General features: G+C 35.9%; 1 long non-coding RNA gene across 1 annotated transcript; it reads right to left on the bottom strand.

Annotated features, from left to right (window-relative positions):
- Positions 1-19,040: 19,040 nt before the first annotated feature.
- Positions 19,041-20,573, bottom strand: LOC136233272 (uncharacterized). The gene is made up of 2 exons (XR_010690764.1): positions 20,133-20,573; positions 19,041-19,292 (listed from the first exon to the last, which is right to left on the bottom strand). It is a non-coding gene; the product is annotated as an uncharacterized lncRNA (long non-coding RNA).
- Between the last annotated feature and the right edge of the window lie 3,579 nt (positions 20,574-24,152).

Here is a 24,152-nt window from a genome sequence, read left to right as displayed (position 1 = left end):
CACATCCAGGACATATTCAACCCATTATCTCCATTCTTCCAACTTCCCATTCACCCACTTTCTTTCTTCAACTAATGGGAAGGTAGTGAGATCATGTTTGAGAAAAATAAGAGTCACTAACATGGGATTTGTTGCTCAAAATCCTATAAATAGAGCTCAAATCCTTCATTTCAATTCCCAATCAACAATCAATCAAACACAATCAAACACACAGACAACTCCAATTTTTCTCTCAAATTCTCTGCCAAAATCGGCCACTTTATCAACTTTTAGGTTCTTAGAAATCATCTTTAGCATCCAATTAGTCTAAACAAAGCCTCAATTTCCAGAATTCGTTCTTCAAGCTCTAGTTCTTCAAAAAAGCTTCCAATTTTCAGAAACTTCAGATCCGAAATTCTCTTAGTTTAGTTAATCAATTCTCAAATCGTTTTTTGCAATCTCTTAGTTAAGTCAGAAAGATCATTACCCAATCCTCGGTTTAAGCTCTTTTAGTCTAAATCAAATTTCGCCATTTTTATGTTCTTCAAAGCTTCAAGCATTTTTCGTGAAACCAAGATCACCGAAACCCCATTTTCGAGTCATTCTTAGTTTACACACCTATTCCAAATCATATTTGGTAACTTTTTATTGATCTCAATCAATTAAAAAGACCCAGAAACAAGCTTTTGAGTTTTTCGTCATTGAAAAATTCATCAAACAACCTTTCTGGTGAGCCGTTTTCCAAGTCTTATTTAGAGTCCGTTAGCCAATCATTTTAGCCCAAATTAATTCCAATCTCTTTATTGACATAAATTCTTGAATTCCCAATTTTTATTTCGTAAAAAACGACATCCCATAGCCTTCTAAATCACCCTTAAAGTGCCCTCCACGAAACAGAATCAAGCTTTTGGTTTTTTCAACCATCAAACAATTATTCTGTCAGACTCATTTTCAATAATTTATTCCGACTCCGTTACTCATTATTTTTTTGAATTTCCAGTTCTAAACTTTTCCTTTGCACACTAACTTTAAATACTGGCCTTCGTTTCGCTCAAATCCGACCTCTACAGCTCCCGAAATTGAGCTCGAAAGTCTTACAAAAGCATCAATTTAGTCTCATTTTGCTGTTGACTTGGTGGTAAATTTCTGCTCAAGTCCCTGAACTCTCCGAATTACTTCAAATTCGCCCAGCACTACCCGGACAACTCAACAGCCCCCGAGCCGATTTTCTGGAGGTCCAATCCTCAATTTCACGCATCCCAACGACATCAAAAAGATCGGTTAATTTTATTTCATCTCGTACATATTTGTTTTTGTGACTTATTTGCGTTTCTAGCTTTAAAGTTATTATTTCTTTTTAAGTTGTAATTTTCATGCTTTATTATTATTTGTAATACAAAAAACATTGAAAAATATTTACAAAATCAATAAAAATATAAAAGAAAATTTAAAAATTTACATCTTTGTGTTATTTTATTGCCTTTATTTTTAGTATTTATCTTAAAAATTGTTTTTCCGACCGACCTGTCAAGTAACGTCGGGGCCCAAGACCGTTGTTTTTATTTTCAGTCCTTGTAACGGTCGTCAATCGCTTTTCGTTTAGAATTCAAGTAATTTAGGCGCACTATATTTATTTATTTTATTCAATTACCAGTTTATCCTTTGAGAATTAGCTTCTCTGGCACGCCCACATTATTTTTACCATTTTTAATCCCGCAAACGCGTATCAAGGTTGAAAATTGGGATATTTCGAAAATATCGCCAACAATGTTATTAAATCCATTTTTAATGATCTGAAAATGAAAATTTTCAAGAATTAAACTTGTTCAATGTCATATTTCCTATGGAACTACATTTTCGATTTTCGAAAATCATATTTTTTAGAAATTTTTCTCTCTAAACATTAACTTTCTCTCTCTTTACCAAACATTGTCTAAATAATCTTAAAATAAAAAAGTTGAAGAATTAAAGTTGCTTAGAATATTAGTAATTTTTAAAATATATCATTTTTGAAGTCGTCAATGGTGATTTTAATAGTATTAATCCAAAAAGTCATTATTTTGCTAAAGTTGAAAACCTCAGTTCTTACTTTGAAAAAAAGTAAATCAGTCCTTTATCTGAAAATTAGTGAAACCACGGAGATTTTATTTGAAATTTACCCTACATTATATTATTACTCATCGGTAATATATGAAAGACAGGTAAGCGCACGTGAAATTTTGTTTTAAGAAAAAGTTCAAGAAAATTATTCGGTGTTCTACACTAAATCAATGACACGTGTACACATGTTATATATTTTTTAATTTCTTTCAGACGTGGGTACACAAGTAACATCCTAGAATTTTTAGAATATATGTTACAAATTATTTTACGTTTTTAAAAGATGGATATTTTGGTAACTTCCATTCAAAAAACTATTTACAACAGTTAGGAGTTTTAAGGTTATTTAACCTTGGAATGGAGTTTTTCAGAAAGAAAGAATTTCATATTTTCGCGATCTCTCAATCTCTGTGTTTTATTAGAAAAAAACGGTTCTTCTCATTTTCTTTTCTTTTCTTTCTTTTTGTTTTTTTTATCACCCTACGTAGAAATCCGGCTCCACATGTCATAATGTTTCAAGTAAGATCAATTTCATTTCAAGATTGTTTTTACTTTTGGTTTAGAACTCAGGAGCATATAGGTTAGGTTTTGATATTTTATAATTTGATCTTCAAATTTTTGTTTTGATGATGTACAGATGCATTTTAATCAATTATTTATGTTTCTAGAAAGATTTTATACCACCAATTTCTTTTTGGTTTTATTTTAATCAAATTTGGTGACCATTGGAGTTGAAATATGACTTAACTCGTTTTTCTTTTTCTTATCCGCCGTAATTGTTGGAGGATTTCATAATCATTCATGTTTTAGACGTAAGATTTGCATACGAACTCTAATTAGAGTCCTTCAAATTGAAAAATAAACTTAAGACATAGCTTTACAAAATGTTATTTTTAAAACGATTTCGAATCCGAACTCTAAGAGCTTTGGAATTGTATCATAATCAGATACATCTATTGAAACTTTGTATTTCGTTTTCACCATTTTTCTCTGTTTTAATTCTATACTGGTCCCATCAATCTGAAATTTATTTTAAAATTTTCAAAACTTTAAATAGAACTTCGTAGATGTTTTAAGGATTTTGAAGGTGTGTTTAACATGCAGAAGCATCTTTACCTCGACATATATATTGATTAATCATAGAATGCATTTTATAGTTATAACAGAGCAAGTGATGAGTGAAAAATAATTCGAACATTCTGATTAGCTATTTGGGAGTGAGATATTCATAATTACTTATATTTATGTATACATAATTTTATAGATATCATTGTTCTTCATGAACCAGTTGAAATGAATTTATGTGTGTGCATTACAGAATGTTTGATTGATGTATATGTGATGGTTAGATAATTGATATGATGTTACATGACCAAAGTAGAATTATTTGATGTGGGGTGTAAATCTTATTTGTGTTAAGGAATGAGATGATTCTGAGTCGTGTATACGAGTTGTAAGTGGTGCATTATGACGAGAATATGATTAATTGTGAATCAACTGTAAATAGCTAGTTTGTATGGATATGTACAATGATATAGAGATTTGTTAGTGTTGTGATCAAGGGCACACGTCTTAAAAGAGGAGACAATAAGGTGTTATTTAATTTTAGATTGACCTTATATTGTGTCTTGCAAGAGTAGACGATAATGATAAATTTATCTGTATAATACGGTGTTATTTAATTAACAATGGATATTGTATAAGTTTCATGCTCACCACACTAATTTGATGTAAAGTGATCTTAGAAGCTTCTAGATGAGTCGATAACCAATAAATCGCTTGAGAAGACAAAAAAAAAAGTGAGCAAATGAGGGATCATGTATCGATGATCCCACTTTGAAGTCTAAGAGCATCTTTGATGGCGGTTACAAACGTTAGGTGCCACCTAGGCAGAAATGACACCTAAAAATTACATCCCACTAGCAAGCATGAAATAAGCCCAAAGCCCGAGAGGCCGAAACCACCTCGACCACCAGCTCCACCCTTAAGTAGCAGTTAGTTTCGCCATTGTAGCCTTGAAATATTGGTTTATATTAGTTTTATGTAGTACTATATCAATGTTTTAGAGTATTGAATTGGTTCAAGATGTATCTTTTGAAATAAATGGTTATCAGTTCAAATCCCACCATCTTATTTTTATTTTACGAGTTTTTACTTATTTAATCTTTCTTATTAAAAAAATCAATTCCTACTTTTGATACTCAAATAACTTAATTTCTAAATTAAATTTTAATTTATAAAAATTATAAAAAATTTATAACTAAAAGTAATAAAATTGTAAAAATATTGTATTTTTTTAGAAATTAGCGTTAAACAGTGGTGGAACTAGGACCCCGGATGACTCGGGGTTCAAACATATCAGTAAAAAAAATTCAAAACGTACAAAAAAATCGAAATTAACTGTGTGGTTAGTGGTAAATTTTCAAAATCCAACCTGTTAAGGCTGGGCAAAAATTTTTTTAACCTCCAACGCATTAAAACTGTAAAAATGTTATCTTTTTTTTAGAAACTAGCATTGAACTAATAGAAAATTAAACATGTTTACTTTTTTTTTTAATGGTAAAGATATAATAAAAATGAATATTAAATATGTTTACTTTTTTTAAGGCTTAATACATCATTTGCCCCCTAAACTTGTCCAAAATAGTTGATTGGCCCCCTAAACTTTCAAAGTGTCTCGATAGCCCTCTGAACTTGCATAAAATGTTTAGTTAGCCCCCTGAACTTGTGTAAAATATAATCATTTGATCATTCGGTTGTAAAAAAGTAAGTCAAATACGGAAAATATGTTACACATGCCTTAAAATGTTATTACATACTTCACAAAATAGATTAAAACATGTTAAAAAATAATTTCTTACCTATTCAACTACAAAACATTTTCTTCTCTAATATTATAATCACATACCCCGATCTTGGTTGTTTTACTTTTGTAAGATACGTGCAACATATCTTCCGTATTTAACTTACTTTTTTACAACCGAGTGATTAATTGATTATATTTTATGCAAGTTCAGGGGGCTAACTGAACATTTTATGCAAGTTCAAGGGGCTATCGAGACACTTTGAAAGTTCAGGGGGGCAATCAACTATTTTGGATAAGTTCAGGGGCAAATGATGTATTAAGCCTTTTTTTAATGGTAAAGACATATTAAAAATGAATTTAAAAGTGTTATCAAAATAAAAATAAACATTCCATTTAAGTTAATTAATAATGGTAATATGTTTTTATAATTATTGAAAAATAAATTTAAAATAAATAAAAACTTTTTAAAAGAAAATGAGATTGAAGGGAGTTGAACATATGACGTCTCAAATAAAAACAAGCATTTTTAACCACCTCATCTACCTTTAAACATTAAAATAATACTCTCTCCATTCCACTATATAAGTCATTCTAGGGTATTTCACACAAATTAAGAAATATATTGATTAACTAAATAAAATTCTCTCTCATGTCACTATTGGGTAATAAGTATTTTAATATTAAAAAACACATTTATCAATACAAAAAAAATTAATATTTGGACTAAGAAACTAAACTAAAAGTTCTTAGAATCCTAGAATGACTTATATTTAGGAAAAAATCTAATTTGCTAGAATGACTTATATAATGGAATGGTGGGAGTACTACATATAGAGTCAATATAATTCTCTCTAAAATTTTACCAGACACCATTACTAAATTTTTTTTTCTCAATTTTTCGGCCTTCTGTCGGGGCTCGAGCCCCCCAACCCCTTTGGTTCCACCCCTAACATTAAACTTATAGAAAATTAAATAAACCTATTATTAAGGACTTTTAATTTTTTAACCAATAAACCAAAACGATGAAGTTTTAATGATAATTGCATTTTTTTGTGGGTTACTAAACCTAGTGATGCGGTTTCTGCGAAACCTCACTAAGGGATAAGTGTACCCCGTCGTTATCAAGTAATAAATTTCTGGTTTAAGTCCAGGTTATCATCCACAGGATTTATTTCTGCAAGTACCGAGCTACTCGATCTCGGATGTTATCTAGGCTTAGGGGGTTTTGAGTTTGTTTGTTTATATTAATCTACTCCTAGGTTGAATTATACTAATCCTAGCTAAGTTATCTAATTCTAGCTAAGTTATTCTACGCCTAACTAAATTACTCTACCCCTAAGTGATCTTTTACCGATGTAATTAACTGAAGGAACGTGAAGGGATACGATGATAATGAAAACAGGATGTTTAAGCAATTGAATTGAAACCTAAGTCACTTGTGTCCGAGGCGATTAACCCGACCTATCCTCCTAAAGTTCCTAGTTCGTGATTCCCTTGTAAGGCCGAAACTAGCTCTAAGGCTCAGCAATTTGGGTTTAATCTTCTATAGGGTCGTCAATCCTATAGACACTGACTAGGTCAGATTCAGCTCGCAATATGTGCCAACTTGATTTTGGGATTATCGAATGAGTTAAACCAATCAGACAAAGCGTAAGACAAAGATTAAAACATCAAAACAATTGAATAAACAAGAAGTATAATATATATCAAAGATGGAAACATTGTCACGAAGTTACAATAAACCTAGAATTTATAGCATGTATCAGAGGCTAGACAGAATGTAAAAGAAGAAAAATCCCTTTCAGGGAACCTGTCTACCAATGCAGGCGTCTTTCTAGGATTTAAGGATGAAGCTTGAGCAATCCTCGGTGAACGGAGCTTCGAAGGTATCTTCAATGGAGGTTTGAAGGATATGGAGGAGGTGGAGAGGATTTCTCAAGGTGAAAGCTAAGAAAATTACAAAAGCAAAAGATATCGAATTACAATGAAGAAAATCCTATTTATAGACGAGTCTCAGGCCTCGTTTTGACCTATTTTCGTGTCCTTGTTGGTGTAGGAAGACGTGGGACCGAACGTGGCTTCGTGGGGGCGGAATTGGTCTTTTTGACCAATTCCCGCAGGGCTGCTCGCCGAGCAGGGCAGGCTACTCGGCGAGCAGGGCTGCTCGCGACGAGCAGCCCCCTGCTCGCCGAGCAGGCCTCTAGGGGCCTGCTCGGCGAGTAGAAATGGCCCTGCTCGCCGAGCGTTTTCGCCCGGAGCATGCTCGATTCGTGCCGAATGTCTTTTAAGTCCCTTTTTCGCCCGACTTTACACCTGCGCGCGTATAAAAACTCCAAATAACATTAGTCCAAAAGCTAAATTGATCCGTCAATCGCTTATTTTGAGCAAACGCTTCGTTTGGTGCGACTTTTGACGGACCAATTAGCTTTAAAAGATAACGAAATTATACTATGCATGCTATTTCGGCCGTATTTGCCTAAATTGATCACAAAACGAGCCTAAACAACGAAAAGTAAATAGGACGTTTCCAATTTCTAACTAACTCACACAAAGGCATTTAAATGCGAGAATTGCTCGCTTATTAACTAAAAAACTCTAAAACCCGTCCTAAAACCGTACCCAAAGATAGGGGTTTTTGACCCCTATCAAACCTCCTCGCACTTAAAACTTTACTTCTCCTCAAGTAAACTAAAAAAACTAAACCCGCCATCACAAACAAGCTAGAAAACCTCCCGGTTTGACTAGGTGCTTGACACAATTTCGAGCATCTGTAATTACATGCATTCGGAAATACAAAGTAGAGACACGATATCCAAAAGCCGTATTTCAATTATCATGGGTCATAGTTTTAAGCAAATGGACACATGTTCAATTAAACGAGTTTAAGGGGATCGCTAAGTAAAACACCTCACCATAGGTAGTTAACTCATTCACACAATTTTGGTGGCTAAAGTGTTTACTCTCGGCTTATGTTCTTACTTAGGATTACGTTGATTTTGCACGTTCATCCGAGTTCCTCTACTATTCTATATGACTCCGATGATATCAAAAACAGCCTCTAATTGGGGTTGTAATGTGGTTAGAGGGTTAAAGGTACAATAAGGGTTAAAAGTTCCAGCGCTACAAAAACAGAGTTAAAATGGCTTTAGCAGATACGAAGTGACTGAGCTTTTTATTCATCCCTTATTTTTTTTCTTTTTTTTTGGGATGTTTTCTTGAGACGTTTTTTATTTTTAGGAACTGGAGAATGAAGTTTTGTTTTCCCTTTTGTTCGTCTCTTTTCTTTTCTTTTCTTTTTTCTGTTTTTCTCCCCCTTTTTTTTCTTTTTGGGATAGTGATGCTCATTCACTTCTTAGCCTTTTGGCTTGCTACTGTATTGCCATAAACAAATATAAAGCGCTAGAAGAAAGCAAGGGCTCAATTCGAGCTTTGCAAAAACAAAGGTTGAATAGCGAACCAAGTTGTGGTTTGCAAAAACAGGTTAGAACGAAAGAAAAATCTACAAACTACAAAAATATAGGCTCAAAGGGGCTTCCTAGAGTGGATGAAAAAGAGAAAATAAGGTAAAGAAAAGGGTTAATTCTAATGAGGCTGATTCATCGTTTATCATCTCAAATCATTGCATGTAGGTTCAACACAGTATTAGGTGCAAAATCTGTAATCTTCCACAAGTCAAAGCATTCACACAAAAATGTCAAGAAAAAGAGCTTTTTGATGTTCGCTCTTAGGCTCAAATTCAGCTCACAATTCTTTGGGTTTTAATTTTGTGTTTACTAGTTTTCCCCAAACTCAAGTTTAATACCATATGCCTTCAATTCTTAAGTTATCTACCTAAGTAATGATTTTAGCATTTCTTCAAAAGTAGGGTCTAAATGCAAACCGTAGCTCATGCTTTTACAGATACAAGAGTTGTGTCCTACGCCTAAACTAGTTGTCATGCAATTTTAGATTCGGTTCTCAGCCCTCAAAGACAAATAACAAAGTTTATATTCGAAGGAGGTTCACGGTTTTAGGTCCTAAACATGCAAAAACATAAACAAAAACCAAAAACGCTAAACTAAACTAGACACGACGCAACAAAAATTAAAAATTTATACAATTTTTGTAAGTTTGTCTACCCCTCCTCCTCACACTAAAAATATGCAATAAGTTCCAACATTTCATCATAAATCATGAAGTACGAGTGTAAAGAGTTTGGGTAGAGAAGACAACTTACTGATCATCTTGAAGACGGAGGATTTGGACACCCGAAGTGTCTTTACCGAGATAAAGTTTAAGTCGATGTCCATTTACTTTCTGGGTGGTTCCATCATTCAACCTAATTTCAACCATACCGGAGGGATACGCGTCAAGGACTGAGAATGGTCCATACCATCTACTCTTGAGTTTGCCAGGGAAGAATCTCAATCGGGAGTTATAAAGCAGCACTTGGTCGCCTTTTTAGAAGGTTTTCCGTTGTACTTTTTTATCGTGCACCCTCTTGGTCCGTTCTTTGTACAATTTGGCATTCTCGTAAGAGTTATATCGGAGCTCATCTAGTTCATGCAGTTGTGTTAACCGTAGGTCACCTGAAAGTTTAGGATCAAAGTTTAGAAATTTCAGTGCCCAATAAGCTTTGTGCTCTAATTCAACAGGCAAGTGACAAGATTTCCCGAAAACTAAACGGTAGGGGGACATTCCTATGGGAGTCTTAAATGCTGTCCGGTATGCCCAAAGAGCATCGTCCAGTTTAAGACTCCAATCTTTCCTAGCATTCCCCACATTTTTCTCAAGAATGTGTTTTAGCTCTCTGTTTGACACTTCTACCTGACCACTTGTCTGAGGGTGGTAAGGTGTTGCGACCCTATGGGCTACGCCATACTTTTGGAGCAACGTGTCAAACTGCTTATTGCAGAAATGGGATCCCCCATCACTAGTGATAGTCCGGGGTGTACCAAATCTGGTAAAGATATTCTTTTTCAGGAATTTTATCACTACTCGAGCATCGTTTGTGGGTAAGGCTTCGGCCTCTACCCATTTAGAGACATAATCAACCGCAACAAGAATGTATTGGTTGGTGTGTGACATAGGGAAAGGTCCCATAAAGTCTATGCCCCAAATATCAAATAGCTCACAGACGAGTATGCCTTGTTGAAGCATCTCATTCCTCCTAGAAATATTCCCTACTCTCTGACATGCATCACAATATTTAATATAACTATTGACATCACTATGCATTTGTGGCCACCAAAGCCCACTTTGGAGAATTTTTGCCACTGTCCTATCTGGCCCGAAGTGGCCGCCTCGTTCCCTAGAGTCGCACATGTTAATCACTGACTCTACCTCCTCCTCAGGTATACATCTCCTAATCATGCCATCGGTGTAGAATCGAAATAAATAAGGTTCTTCCCAAAAATATTGTTTGCTTTCAAACAAAAACTTACGTCTTTTGTTTGCATCTAAATCAAGAGGAAGAATGTTACCGACTTTGTATTTCGCGATGTCTGCAAACCAGGGGAGAGTTTTTACCGAATATAACATTTCATCCGGGAATACTTCCTTGATTGCCCCATGCTCTAAGGATTGCTGATCTGACTCTAACCTGGATAGATGGTCTGCTATCACGTTTTCCACCCCTTTATTGTCTCTGATCTCGATGTCAAATTCTTACAGTAGTAAGATCCAACGGATCAGCCTAGGTTTTGCATCCTGTTTGCTCATCAGATATCTCAGGGCTGCATGGTCAGTAAAAACAATTATCTTAGATAGCACCAAATAAGATCTAAATTTGTCAAAGGCAAACACTACGGCTAGCAATTCCTTTTCAGTTATTGAATAATTCTGTTGTGCATCATTTAAGGTTTTGCTAGCATAGAAGATTGGGCGAAAAAGTTTATCTACCCTCTGCCCAAGACAGGCTCCTACAGCCAGATCACTGGCATCGCACATTAACTCAAAGGGAAGGGACCAATCCGGACTTACCATAATGGGTGCTTCAATTAATTTCTTTTTCAGTAATTTAAATGCAAGCATACATTCTTCATTGAAATTAAAATCAGCATCTTTCAGTAATAATTGAGTGAGGGGTTTAGTGATTTTTGAAAAGTCTTTTATAAACCGTCTATAAAACCCTGCATGTCCTAAAAAGCTCCTAACCAATTTCACATTGGTCGGAGGTGGCAGTTTTTCAATTACCTCAATTTTTGCCGGATCGACCTCGATCCCCTTCCCCGACACCTTGTGTCCTAATACTATACAATTTTGGACCATGAACTGGCACTTTTCCCAATTAAGTGGCAAGTTCTTGTCTTCACAACGTTCTAAGACTCGGTCCAAGTTTTCAAGACATTGGTCGAAAGTAGGTCCTACAACATTAAAATCATCCATGAAAATTTCTAGGAACTCCTCGACCATGTCGGAAAACATAGCCATCATACAACGTTGGAATGTGGCAGGGGCATTACATAATCCGAAAGGCATCCGCCTATATGCAAAAGTCCCATAGGGGCAAGTGAATGTGGTTTTCTCTTGATCCAAAGGGTCCACAGGAATTTGCATATAGCCGGATAGCCCATCTAAAGTACAGAAAAATTCGTGTCCTGCCAGCCGTTCCAACATTTGATCAATAAATGGTAAGGGAAAGTGGTCTTTACGGGTGGCCTCGTTTAATTTCCTATAATCTATGCATACACGCCAACCCGTAACCTTCCTAGTTGGGATTAATTCCCCTTTTCATTTTCCATTACCGTTGTTCCCCCTTTTTTGGGCACGCATTGAACCGGGCTTACCCATTGGCTATCAGAAATCGGAAAGATGATACCTGCGTCGAGGAGTTTTATAACCTCGACTTTTACCACCTCTTTCATGTTGGGGTTGAGCCATCGTTGAGGTTGGGCAGATGGCTTGATCTCTTCCTCAAGGAAAATTCTATGCGTGCAGATTTTGGGGTCGATGCCTTTGATGTCGTGGATTGACCATCCAAAGGCCCCTTTATGTTCCATCAGCACCTCCACCAATTTTTCTTCCTGTTCAACTGTCAACAAAGAAGAAATAATAACGGGTAAATCTCTGGGAGGTTGAAGAAAAACATATTTCAGGTTGTTGGGTAAGGGTTTAAGCTCCAATTTTGGAGGTTCCTCTAACGAGGTTTTAGGCTTAGGTTTGATCTCACGATCAAGGTCCTCTTTTTTACCCTTAACCCAATAACATTTTTCAGGTGGGAGATCTTCAAATGGTTCGTTCGAGTTTTCACATTCCTCACCACCTAGACCGAGTTCTAAAGAGGCATTTCTTATGTTAAGGTCAACTTCCTCAATACATTCATCTATTAGTGCATCCACAAAGTTACAACTCTTGGAGCGTTCCTGAGGAAATTTCATAGACTCATAAACGTTAAATGTTACCTCTTCGTCCTGCACCCTTAGGACCAATTTACCTCCATGGACGTCTATCAGTGTCCTACCGGTTGCAAGAAATGGTCTCCCAAGAAGAATGGGGACGGAGTCATCTTCTTCCATGTCGAGGACCACAAAGTCGATCGGGAAGATCAGTTTCTCCACCTTCACCAATACATCTTCAACTATGCCTCTGAGCAGTGCGATCGACCTGTCCGCGAGCTGCAGTGTCATGTTTGTTGGTTTAGGCTCTCCGAGTCCCAATTTCCTGAAAATCGATAAAGGCATAAGATTAATACTTGCTCCTAAATCGCATAATGCCCTATCTATGTGCATGTTGCCTATCCTACACGAGATGGTAAAGCTCCCTTGATCTTTAAGTTTGGGGGGTAATTTATGGGTGATTATGGCCGAGCATTGTTCTGTTAAAGCCACTATCTCATTTTCCCCAAACTTTTTCTTTTTCGACAACATGTCTTTAAGAAATTTCGCATAGTTCGGCATCTCCTCTAGTGCTTCCATTAATGGAATGTTTATTTCTAATCTACTAAGGATTTCCGAGAACTGAGCAAATTTCTTATCTAGGTTGGCCTTTTTCTGCTTCTGAGGGAATGGCAGTTTTGGTGTATAAGCCCTAACCACTTTTTCTACAGCTATTTCAGAAGCTGGAGTTTCAGATGCGGGACCGGGGTTGCTTACCGCTTCCGGTTCCCTACTTACCTGAGGTGACGGATACGTTTGCGATGGAGATGCCACGAGTGTGTCCACTTCCTTGCCGCTTCTTAGGGCGATGGCTTAAATCGCCTCTTCTTGTAAGAGGAACGCCTCGTGGCATTCCCTTTCTTCTTGTCTGATTGTGGCAAGCTGGTTACTCAGGGTCCTGCATGCCTCCTCGTTGGCTGCCAGTCGGACGGATATCTCTCTTAAGAGGGTCATTATTCCTCCTGAGTACTCTGTTTGCCTGCCATAAAAGTCAGAGTTAGAATGGGGGCATGGAAGGGTATCCACGGGTGCCATGTAGGGCGTCGGTGGATATCGTGTATGCTCCTGATCGTAGTAATTGTAGGTCAAGGGTTCAGAATTATACCTTTGATGATTACCCAAATAACTTACATTCTCACCTCTAGGTACGTAATAGTTGATGTGGCATACCCTACCGGGGTGATTCTGGCCGCATCTCTCGCAAAATGGTGTCCTTGGTTGGTCATTATGGCTGTATGAAGCCACAAGGAAATCCATTTTTGTGTTAAGATCGTTCATGGACGGATTTGATGCTCTGTTATCCATAGTTGCTGGAAGAACGATTTTGTAAGTACAAATAATGTTAAGTAATCAATAAGTATAGTTACTATAAACAAGAATATATATAAACAAGTATAAATGATATTAACAAGGATAGTATTCACAAAGAATGCCTAAACTAACAAGTCGACCTTTGGTTCGATATTGCAGAAGAAATAGATCCCCGGCAACGGTGCCAAAAACTTGATGCGGTTTCTGCGAAACCTCACTAAGGGATAAGTGTACCCCGTCGTTCTCAAGTAATAAATTTCTGGTTTAAGTCCAGGTTATCGTCCACAGGATTTATTTCTGCAAGTACCGAGCTACTCGATCTCGGATGTTATCTAGGCTTAGGGGGTTTTGAGTTTGTTTGTTTATATTAATCTACTCCTAGGTTGAATTATACTAATCCTAGCTAAGTTATCTAATTCTAGCTAAGTTATTCTACGCCTAACTAAATTACTCTACCCCTAAGTGATCTTTTACCGATGTAATTAACTGAAGCAACATGAAGGGATACGATGATAATGAAAACAAGATGTTTAAGCAATTGAATTGAAACCTAAGTCACTTGTGTCCGAGGCGATTAACCCGACCTATCCTCCTAAAGTTCCTAGTTCGTGATTTCCTTGTAAGGCCGAAACTAGCTCTAAGGCTCAGCAATTTGGGCTTAATCTTCTATAGGGTCGCCAATCCTATAGGCACTGACTAGGTCAGATTCAGCTCGTAATATGTGCCAACTTGATTTTGGGATTATCGAATGAGTTAAACCAATCAGACAAAGTGTAAGACAAAGATTAAAACATCAAAACAATTGAATAAACAAGAACTATAATATATATCAAAGATGGAAACATTGTCACGAAGTTACAATAAACCTAGAATTCATAGCATGTATCAGAGGCTAGACAGAATGTAAAAGAAGAAAAATCCCTTTCAGGGAACCTGTCTACCAATGCAGGTGTCTTTCTAGGATTTAAGGATGAAGCTTAAGCAATCCTCGGTGAACGGAGCTTCGAAGGTATCTTCAATGGAGGTTTGAAGGATATGGAGGAGGTGGAGAGGATTTCTCAAGGTGAAAGCTAAGAAAATTACAAAAGCAAAAGATATCGAATTACAATGAAGAAAATCCTATTTATAGACGCGTCTCGGGCCTCATTTTGACCTATTTTCGTGTCCTTGTTGGTGTAGGAAGACGTGGGACCGAACGTGGCTTCGTGGGGGCGGAATTGGTCTTTTTGACCAATTCTCGCAGGGCTGCTCGTCGAGCAGGGCAGGCTGCTCGGCGAGCAGGGCTGCTCGCGACGAGCAGCCCCCTGCTCGCCGACCAGGCGCCTGGCGGCCTGCTCGGCGAGCAGAAATGGCCCACAGGGCCCTGCTCGCCGAGCGTTTTCGCCCGGAGCATGCTCGATTCGTGCCGAATGTCTTTTAAGTCCCTTTTTCGCCCGACTTTACACCTGCGCGCGTATAAAAACTCCAAATAACATTAGTCCAAAAGCTAAATTGATCCGTCAATCGCTTATTTTGAGCAAACGCTTCGTTTGGTGCGACTTTTGACGGACCAATTAGCTTTAAAAGATAACGGAATTATACTATGCATGCTATTTCGGCCGTATTTGCCTAAATTGATCACAAAACGAGCCTAAACGACGAAAAGTAAATAGGACGTTTCCAATTTCTAACTAACTCACACAAAAGCATTTAAATGCGAGAATTGCTCGCTTATTAACTAAAAAACTCTAAAACCCGTCCTAAAACCGTACCCAAAGATAGGGGTTTTTGACCCTATCACCTAGCCACTAATTTATACTTCTAGCCCCTACAATTGACCGAACTACCCTTTGCACTAAATTTCAAAAAATCCAAAACCTCTCAAGAACCCTAAACTATTTTTGTTCAAATCCGGACAACACAGTGAACCGAATCATAGATGACGACAGAAGACGTAAAGGAAAAGATAAAGTGGTAAGATTCATCGCTTTATTTCATTGATTTTGAGCTTGTAATGAATCTGTGGGTGTTTCTAAAAATTCGTCAGAATCGCATGTCGGGCGTATGAGTATCACGCCCGACCAGCGGTTCGGGCGTATGCGTATCACGCCCTACCAATGGTGAGGGCGTGATAGCCATATGCCCGCACCAACGGTAGGGCGTGATACGCATACGCCCGAACCGCTGGGAGGGCGTGGTGCTCATACGCCCGCACCAACGGTAGGGCGTGATGAGCATACGTCCGAACCGCATGTCGGGCGTGATACCCTTACGCCCACGTTGTTTTTTATTAAAAATATATATTATTTAAAATTTTAGTAATTTTAGTTTAATTTTAGTATAGTATTAGCATGATTTTTACAATTTTATTAATTTAGGGTAATTTTATAAATTTTGTATAATTTAGTATAAATTAATTAAAACTTTAGTATAATTTATTATAATTTTATAATTATAGTATATTTACAATGATTTACAATTTTATTAATTTAGGGTAATTTTATAAATTTAGTATAATTAAATTGATTAAAACTTTAGTATAATTTATTATAATCTTATAATTATAGTATATTTACAATTTTATTAATTTAGTAGTATTTTAGCAGAATTTTCTTAATTTAGTGTAATTTTTTATGTAGACGGAGCGGCCTACTAGGGGTGGGAAATCCATCCCATCATCTAGATATGGACAGCGAGGATGATACACCACGACATACGAGATTACGTGGTATTGATATTTCCGATCGTAGATGGAGAGGGGCTGCGACGGACCAGTTGAGGAGGGGATCGATTGTGCAGCAGCCCGATATTGATGGATCGGAGGGGGCGACCGATTATGATGATAGAGAGCCTAATAGCGATGGTTTTCAGGACACCCTAGATGTGGTAGCCCGGGTAGTGCGACAGTCTGCAGTAGCACATGATCGCGAGGTTGAGGAGAGCGATGAGCAGCCGACCCCGGGGAGACAGCCGACCCAGCGCGTAGGAGGTCGTTTTGTGAGTACAGGTATTTTTTAATAATTTAGTATAATTTTAGTATAATTTATTATAATTTTAGTATAATTTTAGTATATTTTAGTATATTATTATAATTTAGCATAATTCAGTATTTTTAGTATATATTAGTATTATTAGTATAATTTAGTATAATTTTAGTATAATTTAGTATAATTTTAGTATATTTTAGTATATTATTATAATTTAGTATTTTTAGTATATATTAGTATAATTTAGTATAATTTTAGTATAATTTAGTATAATTTTAGTATAATTTATTATAATTTTAGTATATTTTAGTATATTATTATAATTTTTTTAAGTAAAGGTTGGGTTACAGGCTAAGATCGGAATGCAAAGATCCCAATTAGGTTGGCATCTTCACAAAACCAAACAAAAACCTAGACCCGAATTTTATTAAAATGAGGAAAAAATATAGGAGAAAAATTAAGAGGAACGGAATTGTTCTAAACAATACATATCATCAGAAATAAATCTATTGCAAAAAGCTGGTGCAGAATTCCACCAAACAATATGATCTGTTGTGATGCCAAATTTAGCCAATGCATTAGCCGTTCTATTTCCTTCGCGAAAAATATGAGTAACATTTAGATCCATAAAAGAACAATGCCGGAGACAAGTATATATTAGTATTATTAGTATAATTTAGTATAATTTTAGTATAATTTATTATAATTTTAGTATATTTTAGTATATTAGTATAATTTTAGTATATTTTAGTATATTATTATAATTTAGTATAATTTAGTATTTTTAGTATATATTAGTATTATTAGTATAATTTAGTATAATTTTAGTATAATTTTAGTATAATTTAAGTATATTTTAGTATATTATTATAATTTAGTATAATTTAGTATATATTAGTATTATTAGTATAATTTAGTATAATTTTAGTATATTTTAGTATATTATTATAATTTAGTATAATTTAGTATATTTTAGTATATTAGTATAATTTATTATAATTTTAGTATATTTTAGTATATTAGTATAATTTTAGTATATTTTAGTATATTTATTATAATTTTAGTATATTTTAGTATATTAGTATAATTTTAGTACAATTTATTATAATTTTCAGGGACAAGCAAACGTCCCAAAGGTAGTGAGGACGAGAGCTGGCTAGTTACTGCACCGGTAGATGGTGGTCCCGTTGATGGTTCCGTGATTCCTAGTTTTCTAGAACATGTTGCCTCACGGATGTTGGGAGGAGAGATTCGGTCGTTTCTGACATGCTACAATAGATCAGTAGCATGCCGAGATTTGTGTCAATAGTTTTCTGGTGCGTCACCCGATGTAAGAATAATATAGTGTGTCAACATTTATTGTAATTTGTATTTTTAACTATAAACATAAAAAACATTCAGTAATTGTATAAATTGTATATGTGTTACAGCTGAGGGAGATGCTAGTGAGGACTGGTTTATCTCACCTTCCACATGCCATGTTCAGGAACTTCGACACTCTGCTGTTGACTGCGTTCGTGGAGCGGTGGCAGCCTGATACGAACTCCTTCCACGTGCCGTTCGGGGAGATGACTATCCAGCTGCATGATGTGGCAGATTCTTCGGATCCCGATCGACGGTCCGATGGTGTCCGAGTCTCCCCTTACTGACTCACTTCATGCCATGTGCATGATGATATTTGGGGCGAGTCAGGCTGAGCTTCTGTTGCCGACTAGTCATTTATGGGCAGGTGGAGGTGTATTTGTTGGGGCTGTACAAGGGCTTCTCGCCGAGGGTAGGGATGACGCTACTCGGCCACATCGTGGATGTGGCTTATGCTTGGATCCACTATGTTTGTTGACAAGAGTGGAGATAGGATTAGGCCGGCCCATCTTGCTGAGGTTTACAGCGGTGTCAGCGGGGCAGCTGGACTATCATGGGGGTCTACTACACTAGCCATGTTGTACCGGCAGCTGGGGATAGCGAGCAGAGGAGACTGTTCAGGTATATGCGGATGTTTGACCCTACTGCAGGCATGGATATATGAGTATTTTCCGGTTTTTCGGTCGCATAGAGGAGCTCACTTGATCCCAGCTGACCATGCCCGTGCACTGAGATGGGAGGTCGGGGTACCAGGCAAGATGACCACCCGACTAGATACCATACGCGGGCAGCTGGACCGTATGACGGCGGCAGAGGTATTTTAATAAATTTTAGAATTAATTTAAGTATTATTTATAGTATATTATTATTTTTTTATTGAGTATTACTTTTTTTAGGTTACGTGGTTGCCTTATGGTCCTGTCGCCGATGATGATCGGATTCGAGTGTCCTACGCCGCTTGGATACGGTGTAAAGACATCGTCGAGCCGTATATGTCTGATCGAGCGTTGCGACAGGTCGGATATACTCAGCTTATCCCAGCTGAGCGTATTAGACCTGATAAAGCAGTACAACCATGGATGTAACCCCCGTTCCGGGTCACATTGAAAACACACAGGAAACCAATCAATTGTCTTAATTAGACGTAAACACCAACATAACTACATTAAGTTCCCTCATTTATTTTCTCTATCCAAAATCTCATAACCGAAGGACTAAATAACCAATCAAATATTTTAATCCGTCAATAATATTCACTTAAATATGGGTAATTAAACCAAACCAAACCAATAATATAATAAATCATAATGAATGTGTATGAAATTGCTAATGGGATTGAGACACTTGTGTTGGCCAGCCTGAATGTAGGGTAAACCTGAAAATCTAGCAAATAGGAGAACCTCTGAACCTAGCCTGAAAATTTCAACATGGCAATGGGTGAGCTGCCTACTCAATAAACATAATTACCTATATTTATATACATAAAAATGTATATACATATATGTACAATTAATTTCATGCATCTTACATTTAATTAATCAAACAATTAAACAATCAAACCATCAAGAACATAATATAAACATATAATCTCGTATAGGACTCAATTCACTTCAAACACCAAATTATAATTTATTATCTTTATTTTTTTAAGGGCCCAGCTAGACCCAAGTGAAATATACTCAATGGTCTCATGGTTAACAATATTCCAACGTTGGTGTACGCTATACGTACCCTTTCAACCTCATAATGATTATCTCAATAATATGGTACTGCTATCGCCCCCAGTTTCAGGACACAGTATAAGTTTAATAACACCCTACCCAGGTGCCTGTGATCACAGTATCAACAAACCTCCAGACCATTGAATATACTCACCCAAGCTAACTATTTATGTTTTGTACTAACTCAGATATAAACCAACACAATTCTATAATTCTTAATCTTCTAAACTCAAATTCATTCCCGTTCTACCATGGTATAATTTCATGGTTAATTACCTCACTAGGTAAATACATGTGTAACACGATTTCAAAAGAAACAAAATATTATATTGATAAATCCACCCATACAAAGAACATTTGAAACTCCGATATCAAATCACTATTTATATAAATAAAGTACCAATCAAATGATAATCAAATACTCAACATTCATCATTCAACATGCATTTAATTATCATATGACAACACATTAATAGACACTCACATAAATATATATTTATATGTATATATAAACATAAACAATTAAGTTTACCTCTAGTCCCAAAAGCTAATCAAATTATTCGGGTTCTAATTGATCCGTTATTGGCTCCCCGGAGATTCACCGGAGCGCGGTGGTCGGCCGCCGGAAGTTCGCCGGAGATGCCGGAATCGCGAACCGAGACTATCACGAGGTAGCCAACGATTAGGAGAGTCCAAAAGTATACCCTTTTCACAACTAAAATCGGCTAAAAGGTGGAGATCTAACACTTTTCCGGTGAAAATACTCACTCTGATCATCATACTTTTTGCTCAGGAAAAAAATATCAATATTGGTCTTGAAATGTTCCTCGTGAAACAAGGAATTTAATGGTATAATTTTCGTTCTAAAAAGTGATCGAAATAAGGAGTTATGAACGAAATTAGATTGAAAAGGAAAAAGAGCAAAAGCTGCGCATACAGGGATGAAAGGTTCTGTTTTTTTCCTAACCCTGCTTTCTTCACCCGCCCCCTTCTCATTTTGATTTTAATAATAATAATAATAATTATTATTATTAAGTAATTAAAATTTATCCAATTATAGTTAGAATAATAATAATAAAATAAATAATTAATTAATGGTCCACTTAAAAATATTTAATATATTTTAATTTAAAATATTATAATTATAATATATATTATGACTTTTATTTTGTAAAAATACTTTCTATAAAATTACGGATGTTACGATGGAAGTCGTTATCGTACAGGCTCACGCATTCTTTAGTCACAGTTGAGGACACCTGGCAGAGATTTCCATCGGCTCGGGGCATTGATCGGAAGAGATGCCGACCAGTTGGATACAATCCCACTGCCTGTGATCCTGCTTATATGGATTGGTATAGGCGATATTTGCATCCCCATCTCCTTAATGCACCACAGGCTGGACCGGTACAGCATGCTCGCGCCAACAGCGAATTTGTAAGTTTATTATTATTTAATATTATTATTTAGTATTAGTTTATATGTGTTTAATTTTTAATATTTATTTATTACTTTTTTTTTTTTTGCAGTGGGTTAGCTGGTTGTGACGTGTCACCCAACTATCGGCTACCCACCGATCTGACGAGGATGTTCCACGAATTAAGAAGGAGATGAATGAGTTTATGGATGCGTGGCGTCGGGCGAGCTGATTTTTTGTTGTAGACATTCATGCATTTAAACTTTTATTGTAGATATTAAATTTACTCTTTTACGTTTATAAATGTTTATGTTTATTTTAATTTTTATGTTTTTAAATTTTATTTGTTAAGTACATTTATGTAGTTACGGGCTTAACGGACTATTTACGGGTTTAAATGCCTATTTACGGGATACAGAAGCTATTTTTTTTGCTCTCTCGACACACGGGCGTGTGTCTACCACGTCTCACCGTGTGGTCGGGCGTGACAGCCCCACGCCACACCGTGTGGTCGGACGTGATAGTCCCACGTCCGACCACACGGTGAGGGGTGGGGATGTCACGCCCGACCACACGGTGAGGCATGATGTTCATACGCCCCACCATGAGGTGAGTGATGTTCATACGCCCGCGTGTCGAGAGAGCAAAAAAAATAGTTTTTTCCACCCCAAAACCCATAAAAGGGTAATTTCGTCCTTTCACATGGCTAGAGGTGAGAAATTGGGACTGGATTTAACACCACCTTTTTTATATATATATACTTTTATTTATAAAATAGAAGGCGGTACCCTAACTAATATCGGCAACATGTGTACACGTGTACTATGCTCCAACAGCTCCTCCTTTAAAAAGTAAAACAAAAACCACATTTTTCATTCTTTAAAGGGTAAAGTTCAAATAAAACCCCTGTGGTTACACTAATTTTCAGATAAAGGACTATAGTTTACTTTTTGTCAAAACAATGATTGTGGTTTCAAACTTGGATTAATGCTATTAAAACCATCTTTAACGACCTGAAAATGAAAATTTTCAAGAATTAAAGTTGTTCAATGTCATATTTTTTATGGAACTACATTTTCGATTTTCGAAAATCATCTTTTTTGGAACTTTCTCTCTCTAAACATTAACTTTATCTCTCTTTACCAAACATCATCTAAACAATCTCAAAATAAAAAAGTTGAAGAATTAAAGTTGCTTAAAATATTAGTAGTTCTTAAAATATGTCATTTTTGAAGTCGTCAAATGTGTTTTTAATAGTATCAATCGAAAAAGTCCTTATTTTGTTAAAGTTAAAAACCTCAATTATCGTTTTGACAAAAAGTAAACCACAGTAATTTATCTGAAAATTAATAAAACTACAAGGGTTTTATTTGAATTTTACCCTTCTTTAAATTATCCTTCGATATCATATCTTCACTACCTCATACTTCCTCTGCTTCATGTTCCATTAATTCTCAATAATTTTTATAAGTGAAAATACCAAATCTTAATTTGAAACAATTATCCACTGATCAATTTCAGTCCAAGTACTTTTTTTTTTTTTTATTCTCCCACATGTGGATCTTGTTAACCTATCAATTTCTTGACAAATTAAGTTTTTAAGCCAAAATGAATTCAACAATTTTCTAATTGATTTAAGCATTTGTTTGGGAGTTTGGAGATTAATGGAGGTGAGAGTTAAAGGAGGTAATGGAAAGGGAAGAAAAGTGATGGAAAGAAAAGTTAAAAATTAACATTGTTTGAGAGTTTATTGAATGTAAATGAGGTTAAATGTTTAACCTTGTTTGAGAGTTTACGTTACTCCCATTAACCCATAATTTAGAGGTTAGAGTTTGGAGGTTAGAGGAAGTAAATATTTAACCTCATTAACCTTCATTTACTCTCAAAAAATAACTCCCAAACAAGATTAATTTAATACTTAACCTTCCATTACTCTCATTAACCTCCTCCCAAACAAAGGCTAAATTTATCAGATAACTCCAAATTATCTTCTTCAATGGTGAATTATAAACTCAACAATACATATGATCAAAATCTTTGTTCTTACCATGGCATCCCACATTGCGAAGTTATATGGCTCTTTAAATATATGAGGTAATTTTTACCCTTTGAGATATCTTTTGGAGCGAGTTAGGTTTTTGTTTACATAATATCAGAACCATGGTTTAATGTTGGGATTCCTGCTGATATAACTCCTTAAATATGTGAGGCATTCCTTACCTTTTGGAGTATCTTTTAGGGTGAATTGGTGCATATAAATTTTCATAAATATATTTTAGTTCTTTCTTTTCTATGATTCTTATCAGTTAATTAAGAGCATTTTTTTTAATTAAAGGCTGGTTATCGAGGAAGGAGTTAATTAAGAGCATGAACAAGTGTTAATTAACACAGAGAAAGCAAGATTTAAAAACAGAAATATCCATTCATATAAATATGTGCAAAAGTAGCTCTTTGTACAATAGAAGTCCTCAAAATCAAAACAAACAACTCTGAAATTCAAGAACCATTCAAAATTGGATCTTTTTTTCTTGAAATTAAGAAAATTGAGAAGCTCCAGCTCGGGCATTTGGTATGGGAGAAAATGGAAGCAAAAGACTGAGCCAAATTCACCACTATAGCTACCTTCACCTGTCCTCTCTTTGGGATCGGACGGCTAGAAAATCTCCTTGAAACCTTCCTTGAATTCATCACAGCCGTTGATCTTCCACCTGACATCTTTCTTTCTTTGAATCTTGAGATCACTTCCTTTCTTAAGATGGAAAATGTGAGATTTGTGTTGTGTTCAAGCATCTCTTCCTCTTTGGTGTTTATATAATAAAAAATTTATATTATTGCCCTGGGGTTTTACCTTAATTACGTAATATGCCACTGTATTTTTGAGTGAGTTGACAATCTTGACCCTAGACATGCCAGCTCTGGCATTTTGTTTGTGTCCATTTTGGGCCTACAAGTCAATCACTATGAGAATCCTTCCTTGCCCATAGTCTAATCTTTCTTGTTTACATAACTTGACCCACCATAAAAATTGGGGTAAATTTCAAATAAAACCCTATTGGTTTCACTAATTTTCAGATAAAGGACTGCGGTTTACTTTTTGTCAAAATGAGGATTGAGGTTTCGCACTTGAATTAATCC

The sequence above is a fragment of the Euphorbia lathyris genome, chromosome 6 (genome assembly GCF_963576675.1).
Source record: "Euphorbia lathyris chromosome 6, ddEupLath1.1, whole genome shotgun sequence".
Lineage (NCBI taxonomy): Eukaryota > Viridiplantae > Streptophyta > Magnoliopsida > Malpighiales > Euphorbiaceae > Euphorbia > Euphorbia lathyris.
The sequence above is the reverse complement of the archived record's forward strand: the minus strand, read 5'-3'. Positions and strand labels throughout refer to the sequence as shown.